Consider the following 12,500-nt stretch of genomic DNA (forward strand, 5'->3'; position numbering starts at 1 on the left):
CCAGCCCCTCATCAGGAAAGCTGGCCCGCCAAGGGACCTCCCACACCGGACGGTCCGCGCCAGATCGATCGAGGTGTGGACCGCAGCGAGGTCGCCCCTCGCACCACGCTCGCAGGTCCGGGTTGGAATCCTGGGTGACGAGCACCGCAGGGCGGCAGAGCCATCGCACTTAGCCGGGTGGCAGAGGAGGACCCGACTATTCACAGATAGCGGCCCAACGACTCCCAGAGCCGGTCGTGCGGCGCGCGAGGTCTGCTCTCTTCACAAGAGGCTTTATTAGGGAGTGCTAAGGCAAGGTTCTGTGCCCTCCACCCTCATCGCAACACCCATGGGAGCCTCCGGTCGTCAATAGACCGCCGCACCGGCCTCTGACTGACTCTCAGATTAGACGGAAAGAGCTCTGTAAGCCTGTCAAAAGCTTCGACCACGTGCCGAAAACTTTAGACTTCCGTGAGCTCTCCGTGTTCACAAAAACCTGCGTGACGGGCACCGCAGGGCGGCAGAGCCATCGCGATTGGCCGGGTGGCAGAGGAGGACCAGACTATTCACAGATAGCGGCCCAACGACTCCCAGAGCCGGTCGTGCGGCGCGCGAGGTCTGCTCTCTTCACAAGAGGCTTTATTAGGGAGTGCTAAGGCAAGGTTCTGTGCCCTCCACCCTCATCGCAACACCCAGGGGAGCCTCCGGTCGTCAATAGACCTCCGCACCGGCCTCTGACTGACTCTCAGATTAGACGGAAAGAGCTCTGTAAGCCTGTCAAAAGCTTCGACCACGTGCCGAAAACTTTAGACTTCCGTGAGCTCTCCGTGTTCACAAAAACCTGCGTGACGGGCACCGCAGGGCGGCAGAGCCATCGCACTTAGCCGGGTGGCAGAGGAGGACCAGTCTATTCACAGATAGCGGCCCAACGACTCCCAGAGCCGGTGGTGCGGCGCGCGAGGTCTGCTCTCATCACAAGAGGCTTTAGGGAGTGCGAAGGCAACGGTCAGCCCGCAGCCTTTCTGGCAACACCCTGGGGAACTAGGCCACTCGTGTCTCGCCTTCATTTTAGACACGAGCGCCTGCGGAGGGACGCCACCCCCTCCGATTGTCAAGAGACCTCCGCACCGGCCTCTGACTTATTCTCAGAATGGACGGAAAGAGCAGGGTAAGCCTTTCAAAAGATTCGACCACGTGCCGAAAACTTTAGACTTCCGTGAGCTCTCCGGCTTGCAACGAGACCCGAAGTCGACGTGCTAAGCACCACGGGACCCCTTTCGCCTGCAGGTCCCGAGCCGCCTTTTTTTTTCAATTTGTTATTACAAGTATCGCGTTCCCCAAACCTGCGTGACGAGCACCGCAGGGCGGCAGAGCCATCGCGCTTGGCCGGGTGGCAGAGGAGGACCAGACTATTCACAGATAGCGGCCCAACGACTCCCAGAGCCGGTGGTGCGGCACGCGAGGTCTGCTCTCATCACAAGTGGCTTTAGGGAGTGCTAAGGCAAGGTTCTGCGGCCTCCACCCTCATCGCAACACCCAGGGTTAGCCAACTCCTCATGTCGTCGAGAGACCTCCGCACAGGCCTCTGACTTAACTCTCAGAATGGACGGAAAGAGCCGTGTAAGCCTTTCAAAAGATTCGACCACGTGCCGAAAACTTTAGACTTCCGTGAGCTCTCCGGCTTGCACCGGGACCCCTTTCGCCTGCAGGTCCCGAGCCGCCTTTATTTTTAATTTGCTGTTACGAGTATCGTGTGCCCCAAACCTGCGTGATAAGCACCGCAGGGCGGCAGAGCCATCGCGATTGGCCGGGTGGCAGAGGAGGACCAGACTATTCACAGATAGCGGCCCAACGACTCCCAGAGCCGGTCGTGCGGCGCGCGAGGTCTGCTCTCTTCACAAGAGGCTTTATTAGGGAGTGCTAAGGCAAGGTTCTGTGCCCTCCACCCTCATCGCAACACCCATGGGAGCCTCCGGTCGTCAATAGACCGCCGCACCGGCCTCTGACTGACTCTCAGAATGGACGGAAAGAGCCGGGTAAGCCTTTCAAAAGATTCGACCACGTGCCGAAAACTTTAGACTTCCGTGAGCTCTCCGGCTTGCACCGAGACCCGAAGTCGACGTGCTAAGCACCACGGGACCCCTTTCGCCTGCAGGTCCCGAGCCGCCTTTATTTGCTGTTACGAGCATCGTGTGCCCCATACCTGCGTGACGAGCACCGCAGGGCGGCAGAGCCATCGCACTTGGCCGGGTGGCAGAGGAGGACCCGACTATTCACAGATAGCGGCCCAACGACTCCCAGAGCCGGTCGTGCGGCGCGCGAGGTCTGCTCTCTTCACAAGAGGCTTTATTAGGGAGTGCTAAGGCAAGGTTCTGTGCCCTCCACCCTCATCGCAACACCCATGGGAGCCTCCGGTCGTCAATAGACCGCCGCACCGGCCTCTGACTGACTCTCAGAATGGACGGAAAGAGCCGGGTAAGCCTTTCAAAAGATTCGACCACGTGCCGAAAACTTTAGACTTCCGTGAGCTCTCCGGCTTGCACCGAGACCCGAAGTCGACGTGCGAAGCACCACGGGACCCCTTTCGCCTGCAGGTCCCGAGCCGCCTTTATTTGCTGTTACGAGCATCGTGTGCCCCATACCTGCGTGACGAGCACCGCAGGGCGGCAGAGCCATCGCACTTGGCCGGGTGGCAGAGGAGGACCCGACTATTCGCAGATAGCGGCCCAACGACTCCCAGAGCCGGTCGTGCGGCGCGCGAGGTCTGCTCTCTTCACAAGAGGCTTTATTAGGGAGTGCTAAGGCAAGGTTCTGTGCCCTCCACCCTCATCGCAACACCCATGGGAGCCTCCGGTCGTCAATAGACCGCCGCACCGGCCTCTGACTGACTCTCAGAATGGACGGAAAGAGCCGGGTAAGCCTTTCAAAAGATTCGACCACGTGCCGAAAACTTTAGACTTCCGTGAGCTCTCCGGCTTGCACCGAGACCCGAAGTCGACGTGCGAAGCACCACGGGACCCCTTTCGCCTGCAGGTCCCGAGCCGCCTTTATTTGCTGTTACGAGCATCGTGTGCCCCATACCTGCGTGACGAGCACCGCAGGGCGGCAGAGCCATCGCACTTGGCCGGGTGGCAGAGGAGGACCAGACTATTCACAGATAGCGGCCCAACGACTCCCAGAGCCGGTCGTGCGGCGCGCGAGGTCTGCTCTCTTCACAAGAGGCTTTATTAGGGAGTGCTAAGGCAAGGTTCTGTGCCCTCCACCCTCATCGCAACACCCATGGGAGCCTCCGGTCGTCAATAGACCGCCGCACCGGCCTCTGACTGACTCTCAGAATGGACGGAAAGAGCCGGGTAAGCCTTTCAAAAGATTCGACCACGTGCCGAAAACTTTAGACTTCCGTGAGCTCTCCGGCTTGCACCGAGACCCGAAGTCGACGTGCTAAGCACCACGGGACCCCTTTCGCCTGCAGGTCCCGAGCCGCCTTTATTTGCTGTTACGAGCATCGTGTGCCCCATACCTGCGTGACGAGCACCGCAGGGCGGCAGAGCCATCGCACTTGGCCGGGTGGCAGAGGAGGACCAGACTATTCACAGATAGCGGCCCAACGACTCCCAGAGCCGGTCGTGCGGCGCGCGAGGTCTGCTCTCATCACAAGAGGCTTTAGGGAGTGCTCAGGCAAGGGTCAGCCCGCAGCCTTCCTGGCAACACCCAGGGGAACCAGGCCACTCGCGTCTCTCGCCTTCATTTTCGACACGAGCGCCTGCGGAGGGCCACCACCCCCTCCGATTGTCAAGAGACCTCCGCACCGGCCTCTGACTTACTCTCAGAATGGACGGAAAGAGCCGGGTAAGCCTTTGAAAAGATTCGACCACGTGCCGAAAACTTTAGACTTCCGTGAGCTCTCCGGCTTGCACCGAGACCCGAAGTCGACGTGCTTAGCACCACGGGACCCCTTTCGCCTGCAGGTCCCGAGCCGCCTTTTATTTTTGTTACGAGTATCGTGTTCCCCAAACCTGGGTGACGAGCACCGCAGGGCGGCAGAGCCATCGCGCTTGTCCGGGTGGCAGAGGAGGACCAGACTATTCACAAATAGCGGCCCAACGACTCCCAGAGCCGGTCGTGCGGCAGGCGAGGTCTGCTCTCATCACAAGAGGCTTTAGGGAGTGCTCAGGCAACGGTCAGCCCGCAGCCTTCTTGGCAACACCCAAGGGAACCAGGCCACTCGCGTCTCTCGCCTTCATTTTGGACACGAGCGCCTGTGGAGGGACGGCCGGAGTCAACGTGGGGTTTGCCCGCCCTCCAATAGTGTCAAAAGACCGCCGCACAAGTCTCTGACTGACTCTTAGAACAGACAGAAAGAGTTTGTCAAATCTGTCAAAAAATTGACAAAGTGTCAAAAATTCGACTTCCAAGAGCTCTCCGGCATGCACTCATACCTGTCATTAAAGTGCTATGCCCGTGGAACCGTTTTTCGGATGCCTTTCAGAACGGTCCCGCGCCGCCATTTTGTTCTAAAAATCGTGTTCCCATATATCTCCGGGTACCCCGCCAACCTCACTGCGGAAAAACTACAAGTGGCACTGAATGGGTCTGAATTCCAAATTTGACTGCATCGGTCTGGAACTCGGTCCGGTCAAAACCGTTTGGATTTTTCTCGGTCCGGACTTCCGCGACAGACAAAGTTAAAGTTTTCGGGCTGCAGGCACAAAACGACAGCTGGCCATTTGCCGGGCTCAATTCACCCAATTCCTCCGGCACTTCGGAGCACATGTTCGGTGTAAGTTTGCGAATCTTTCCCGATGCTGCAGCATTTTCCTCCGCTGACACTTAGAATATTTTTCACACTTTGCTGAAAATTTTTCTAAGTGTTTTTTTCCAAGTTTTCCTGGTTACTGATTTCTTCTTTTTAAACATTTTTCTAAGTTTTTCTGGTTACTGATTTCTTCTTTTTAAACATTTTTCGCAGTTTGTCTGGTTACTGATTTCTTCTTTTTAAACATTTTTCGCCGTTTTTCTGGTTACTGATTTCTTCTTTTTAAACATTTTTCGCCGTTTTTCTGGTTACTGATTTCTTCTTTTTAAACATTTTTCTAAGTTTTTCTGGTTACTCATTTCTTCTTTTTAAACATTTTTCTAAGTTTTTCTGGTTACTGATTTCTTCTTTTTAAACATTTTTCTAAGTTTTCCTGGTTACTCATTTCTTCTTTTTAAACATTTTTCTAAGTTTTTCTGGTTACTCACTTCTTCTTTTTAAACATTTTTCTAAGTTTTTCTGGTTACTGATTTCTTCTTTTTAAACATTTTTCGCAGTTTTTCTGGTTACTGATTTCTTCTTTTTAAACATTTTTCTAAGTTTTTCTGGTTACTGATTTCTTCTTTTTAAACATTTTTCGCAGTTTGTCTGGTTACTGATTTCTTCTTTTTAAACATTTTTCGCAGTTTTTCTGGTTACTGATTTCTTCTTTTTAAACATTTTTCGCAGTTTTTCTGGTTACTGATTTCTTCTTTTTAAACATTTTTCTAAGTTTTCCTGGTTACTGATTTCTTCTTTTTAAACATTTTTCTAAGTTTTTCTGGTTACTCACTTCTTCTTTTGAAACATTTTTCTAAGTTTTTCTGGTTACTGATTTCTTCTTTTTAAACATTTTTCTAAGTTTTCCTGGTTACTGATTTCTTCTTTTTAAACATTTTTCGCAGTTTTTCTGGTTACTGATTTCTTCTTTTTAAACATTTTTCTAAGTTTTTCTGGTTACTCACTTCTTCTTTTTAAACATTTTTCTAAGTTTTCCTGGTTACTGATTTCTTCTTTTTAAACATTTTTCGCAGTTTGTCTGGTTACTGATTTCTTCTTTTTAAACATTTTTCGCAGTTTTTCTGGTTACTGATTTCTTCTTTTTAAACATTTTTCTAAGTTTTTCTGGTTACTCACTTCTTCTTTTATAACATTTTTCTAAGTTTTCCTGGTTACTGATTTCTTCTTTTTAAACATTTTTCTAAGTTTTCCTGGTTACTGATTTCTTCTTTTTAAACATTTTTCTAAGTTTTTCTGGTTACTCATTTCTTCTTTTTAAACATTTTTCGCAGTTTTTCTGGTTACTGATTTCTTCTTTTTAAACATTTTTCTAAGTTTTTCTGGTTACTCACTTCTTCTTTTTAAACATTTTCCTAAGTTTTCCTGGTTACTGATTTCTTCTTTTTAAACATTTTTCTAAGTTTTCCTGGTTACTCATTTCTTCTTTTTGATCATTTTTCTAAGTTTTCCTGGTTACTGATTTCTTCGTTTTGAACATTTTTCTAAGTTTTCCTGGTTACTCACTTCTTCTTTTCAAACATTTTTCTTCGTTTTTCTGTTTACTCATTTAGCACTTTCAGGCACTTTCCCATCATTTCCTCGTTCCCGATTTCACCCTTTAAAACGCTTTCGGGCATTTCCCTAAGTTTTGCGGTTCACTCGTTTGGGACTCACTGACACCTTCTCTAGCTTCCCTGCTCACTTTTTTCGTACTGTTGAGAAAATTCGAACCCTTTCCTTAACTATGCCGGTTACTGACTTCACCGCTTCAGACCCTTGTCCCCGTAATGAAAGATACCATTTCCCACCGTGGGAAATGCACGAAAATCGGACTGAACACGGGGGAGGCTCCCCCCTCGAAGGCGAGACCGTCGGCAGAACCGCCGGGTCAAACCCGGCTGAGCTACCCGGCTTACAAGTCTCAAAGTCGGTATGAGCAGTCACGTCCACCCCCATTCCCTTTTGGACCACTTCCCACGGTTCCAAATGCATGAAAATCGGCCTGTACACGGGGGAGGCACCCGCCTCGAAGACGAGACCGTCGGCAGAACCGCCGGGTCAAACCCGGCTGAGCTACCCGGCTCGGAAGCGCCAAAGTCGGGTTGAGCAGTCACATTCACTCCCATCCCCTTTTGGGCAACTTCCCACGGTTGGAAATGCATGGAAATCGGACTGAACACGGGGGAGGCTCCCCCCTCGAAGGCGAGACCGTCGGCAGAACCGCCGGATCAAACCCGGCTGAGCTACCCGGCTTACAAGTCTCAAAGTCGGTATGAGCAGACACGTCCACCCCCATTCCCTTTTGGACCACTTCCCACGGTTCGAAATGCATGAAAATCGGCCTGTATACGGGGGTGGCACCCGCCTCGAAGACGAGACCGTCGGCAGAACCGCCGGGTCAAACCCGGCCGGGCTACCCGGGTTAGAAGCCCTAGAGTCGGGTTGAGCAGTCACAATCACTCCCATCCCCTTTTGAACCTGTTCCCACCGTTGGAAATGCACGAAAATCGGCCTGTACACGGGGGAGGCTCCCCCCTCGAAGGCGAGACCGTCGGCAGAACCGCCGGGTCAAACCCGGCTGAGCTACCCGGCTTACAAGTCTCGAAGTCGGGTTGAGCAGTCACATTCACTCCCATCGACTTTTGGGCAACTTCCCACCGTTGCAAATGCATGAAAATCGGCCTGTACACGGGGGAGGCACCCGCCTCGAAGTCGAGACCGTCGGCAGAACCGCCGGGTCCAACCCGGCTGAGCTACCCGGCTTACAAGTCTCAAAGCCGGGTTGGGCAGTCACGTTCACCCCCATTCCCTTTTGGATCACTTCCCACGGTTCGAAATGCACGAAAACCGGCCTGTACACGGGGGAGGGTCCGCCCTCGAAGGCGAGACCGTCGGCAGAACCGCCGGGTCAAACCTGGCTGAGCTACCCGGCTTACAAGTCTCAAAGTCGGGTTGAGCAGTCACGTTCACTCCCATCGACTTTTAGACCACTTCCCACGGTTCGAAATGCACGAACATCGGCCTGTACACGGGGGAGGCACCCGCCTCGAAGACGAGACCGTCGGCAGAACCGCCGGGTCAAACCCGGCCGAGCTACCCGGGTTAGAAGCCTCAGAGTCGGGTTGAGCAGTCACATTCACTCCCATCGACTTTTGGGCAACTTCCCACCGTTGCAAATGCACGAAAATCGGCCTGTACACGGGGGAGGCACCCGCCTCGAAGACGAGACCGTCGGCAGAACCGCCGGAACAAACCCGGCTGAGCTACCCGGCTTACAAGTCTCAAAGTCGGTATGAGCAGACACGTCCACCCCCATTCCCTTTTGGACCACTTCACACGGTTCGAAATGCATGAAAATCGGCCTGTATACGGGGGAGGCACCCGCCTCGAAGACGAGACCGTCGGCAGACCCGCCGGGTCAAACCCGGCTGAGCTACCCGGGTTAGAAGCCTCAGAGTCGGGTTGAGCAGTCGCATTCACCCCCATCCCCTTTTGAACCTGTTCCCACCGTTGGAAATGCACGAAAATCGGCCTGTACACGGGGGAGGCGCCCCTCTCGAAGGCGAGACCGACGGCAGAACCGCCGGGTCAAACCCGGCCGAGCTACCCGGGTTAGAAGCCTCAGAGTCGGGTTGAGCAGTCACATTCACTCCCATCCCCTTTTGAACCTGTTCCCACCGTTGGAAATGCACGAAAATCGGCCTGTACACGGGGGAGGCCCCCCCCCTCTCGAAGACGAGACCGTCGGCAGACCCGCCGGAACAAACCCGGCTGAGCTACCCGGCTTACAAGTCTCAAAGTCGGTATGAGCAGTCACGTTCACTCCCATCCCCTTTTGGACCTCTTCCCACCGTTGGAAATGCACGAAAATCGGCCTGTACACGGGGGAGGGTCCGCCCTCGAAGGCGGGACCGTCGGCAGAACCGCCGGGTCAAACCCGGCTGAGCTACCCGGCTTACAAGTCTCAAAGCCGGGTTGAGCAGTCACGTCCACCCCCATTCCCTTTTGGACCACTTCCCACGGTTGGAAATGCACGAAAATCGGCCTGGACACGGGGGAGGCTCCCCCCTCGATGACGAGACCGTCGGCAGAACCGCCGGGTCAAACCCGGCCGAGCTATCCGGGTTAGAAGCCTCAAAGTCGGGTTGAGCAGTCACGTCCACCCCCATCCCCTTTTGGACCACTTCCCACGGTTCGAAATGCACGAAAATCGGCCTGTACACGGGGGAGGCACCCGCCTCGAAGACGAGACCGTCGGCAGACCCGCCGGATCAAACCCGGCCGAGCTACACGGCTTACAAGTCTCAATGTCGGTATGAGCAGTCACGTCCACCCCTATTCCATTTTGGACCACTTCCCACGGTACGAAATGCATGAAAATCGGCCTGTACACGGGGGAGGCACCCGCCTCGAAGACGAAACCGTCGGCAGAACCGCCGGGTCAAACCCGGCTGAGCTACCCGGCTCGGAAGCGCCAAAGTCGGGTTGAGCAGTCACATTCACTCCCATCGACTTTTGGGCAACTTCCCACGGTTCGAAATGCACAAAATTCGGCCTGAACACGGGGGACGCTCCCCCCTCGAAGGCGAGACCGTCGGCAGAACCGCCGGGTCAAACCCGGCTGAGCTACCCGGGTCGGAAGCGCCAAGGTCGGTATGAGCAGTCACATTCACTCCCATCCCCTTTTGGACCGCTTCCCACGGTTTGAAATGCACGAAAATCGGCCTGTACACGGGGGAGGCTCCGCCCTCGAAGGCGAGACCGACGGCAGAACCGCCGGGTCAAACCCGGCCGGGCTACCCGGGTTAGAAGCCTCAGAGTCGGGTTGAGCAGTCACATTCACCCCCATCCCCTTTTGAACCTCTTCCCACCGTTGGAAATGCACGAAAATCGGCCTGTACACGGGGGAGGCGCCCCTCTCGAAGGCGAGACCGACGGCAGAACCGCCGGGTCAAACCCGGCCGAGCTACCCGGGTTAGAAGCCTCAGAGTCGGGTTGAGCAGTCACATTCACCCCCATCCCCTTTTGAACCTCTTCCCACCGTTGGAAATGCACGAAAATCGGCCTGTACACGGGGGAGGCCCCCCTCTCGAAGACGAGACCGTCGGCAGACCCGCCGGATCAAACCCGGCCGAGCTACACGGCTTACAAGTCTCGATGTCGGTATGAGCAGTCACGTCCACCCCCATTCCCTTTTGGACCACTTCCCACGGTACGAAATGCATGAAAATCGGCCTGTACACGGGGGAGGCACCCGCCTCGAAGACGAGACCGTCGGCAGAACCGCCGGGTCAAACCCGGCTGAGCTACCCGGCTCGGAAGCGCCAAAGTCGGGTTGAGCAGTCACATTCACCCCCATCCCCTTTTGGGCCACTTCCCACGGTTCGAAATGCATGAAAATCGGCCTGTACACGGGGGACGCTCCCCCCTCGAAGGCGAGGCAGTCGGCAGAACCGCCGGGTCAAACCCGGCTGAGCTACCCGGGTTAGATGCCTCAAAGTCGGGTTGAGCAGTCACATTCACCCCCATCCCCTTTCGGCCCCCTTCCCACGGTTGGAAATGCATGAAAATCGGCCTGTACACGGTGGGCGCTCCCCCCTCGAAGGTGAGACCTTCGGCAGAACCGCCGGGTCAAATCCTGCCGAGCTACCCGCGTTAGAGGTCTCAATGTCGGCTTCAGCAGTCACATTCAATCCCATTCCCGTTTGGACCTCTTCCCGCCGATGGAAATGCACAAAATTCGGCCTGAACACGCGGGGCGCTCCCCCCTCGAAGGCGAGACCGTCGCCAGAACCGCCGGGTCAAATCCGGCTGAGCTACCCGCGTTACAGGTCTCAAAGTCGGGTTGAGCAGTCACGTTCACCCCCATCCCCTTTCGGACCCCTTCCCACGGTTGGAAATGCATGAAAATCGGCCTGTACACGGTGGGCGCTCCCCCCTCGAAGGTGAGACCTTCGGCAGAACCGCCGGGTCAAATCCGGCCGAGCTACCCGCGTTAGAGGTCTCAATGTCGGCTTCAGCAGTCACATTCAATCCCATTCCCGTTTGGACCTCTTCCCGCCGATGGAAATGCACAAAATTCGGCCTGAACACGCGGGACGCTCCCCCCTCGAAGGTGAGACCTTCGGCAGAACCGCCGGGTCAAATCCGGCCGAGCTACCCGCGTTAGAGGTCTCAATGTCGGCTTCAGCAGTCACATTCAATCCCATTCCCGTTTGGACCTCTTCCCGCCGATGGAAATGCACAAAATTCGGCCTGAACACGCGGGACGCTCCCCCCTCGAAGGCGAGACCGTCGCCAGAACCGCCGGGTCAAATCCGGCTGAGCTACCCGCGTTACAGGTCTCAAAGTCGGGTTGAGCAGTCACGTTCACCCCCATCCCCTTTCGGACCCCTTCCCACGGTTGGAAATGCATGAAAATCGGCCTGTACACGGTGGGCGCTCCCCCCTCGAAGGTGAGACCTTCGGCAGAACCGCCGGGTCAAATCCGGCCGAGCTACCCGCGTTAGAGGTCTCAATGTCGGCTTCAGCAGTCACATTCAATCCCATTCCCGTTTGGACCTCTTCCCGCCGATGGAAATGCACAAAATTCGGCCTGAACACGCGGGACGCTCCCCCCTCGAAGGTGAGACCTTCGGCAGAACCGCCGGGTCAAATCCGGCCGAGCTACCCGCGTTAGAGGTCTCAATGTCGGCTTCAGCAGTCACATTCAGTCCCATTCCCGTTTGGACCTCTTCCCGCCGATGGAAATGCACAAAATTCGGCCTGAACACGCGGGACGCTCCCCCCTCGAAGGCGAGACCGTCGCCAGAACCGCCGGGTCAAATCCGGCCGAGCTACCCGCGTTAGAGGTCTCAATGTCGGCTTCAGCAGTCACATTCAATCCCATTCCCTTTTGGAACACTTCCCGCCGTTAACAATGCACGATATTCGGCCTGAACACGCGGGACGCTCCCCCCTCGAAGGTGAGACCTTCGGCAGAACCGCCGGGTCAAATCCGGCCGAGCTACCCGCGTTAGAGGTCTCAATGTCGGCTTCAGCAGTCACATTCAATCCCATTCCCGTTTGGACCTCTTCCCGCCGATGGAAATGCACAAAATTCGGCCTGAACACGCGGGGCGCTCCCCCCTCGAAGGCGAGACCGTCGCCAGAACCGCCGGGTCAAATCCGGCTGAGCTACCCGCGTTACAGGTCTCAAAGTCGGCTTCAGCAGTCACATTCAATCCCATTCCCTTTTGGAACACTTCCCGCCGTTAACAATGCACGATATTCGGACTGAACACGGGGGCCGGTCCGCCCTCGAAGTCAACACCGTCCGCAGAACCGCCGGGGCAAATCCGGCTGAGCTACCCCGCCCCCGAACACTCAAAGTCCCTCTGAAGCCTTGCATTCGCCTCCTTGGAAAATTGACGTCAAACATTACCAAAATCGGGGGCACGAGCACTAAAGCTAAGTCTCACCCTTTCCCTATCCCTAACCAGGAACCGAACGCCCACCCTCAGCCTCACACCAACGCCGGTGCCACTCCAGACAGACACACCCTTCAAAACCACACCCATCCGGCCATGCAACTCAAAAAGGGTCCAAATTCAGAAACACCCCCTTCAAAAGGCACTCCATCCTCGGCCACACCACCGGGACATGCTCCCCTCGGCGATAATTAAGCCCCCACCACTATTTGAAGCCAACTGCAGCCGCAACTCGAACGGAGAAATCAGTAACCAAT

This window comes from Chiloscyllium punctatum, unplaced genomic scaffold, assembly GCF_047496795.1.
Source record: "Chiloscyllium punctatum isolate Juve2018m unplaced genomic scaffold, sChiPun1.3 scaffold_793, whole genome shotgun sequence".
Classification (NCBI taxonomy): Eukaryota; Metazoa; Chordata; class Chondrichthyes; order Orectolobiformes; family Hemiscylliidae; genus Chiloscyllium; species Chiloscyllium punctatum.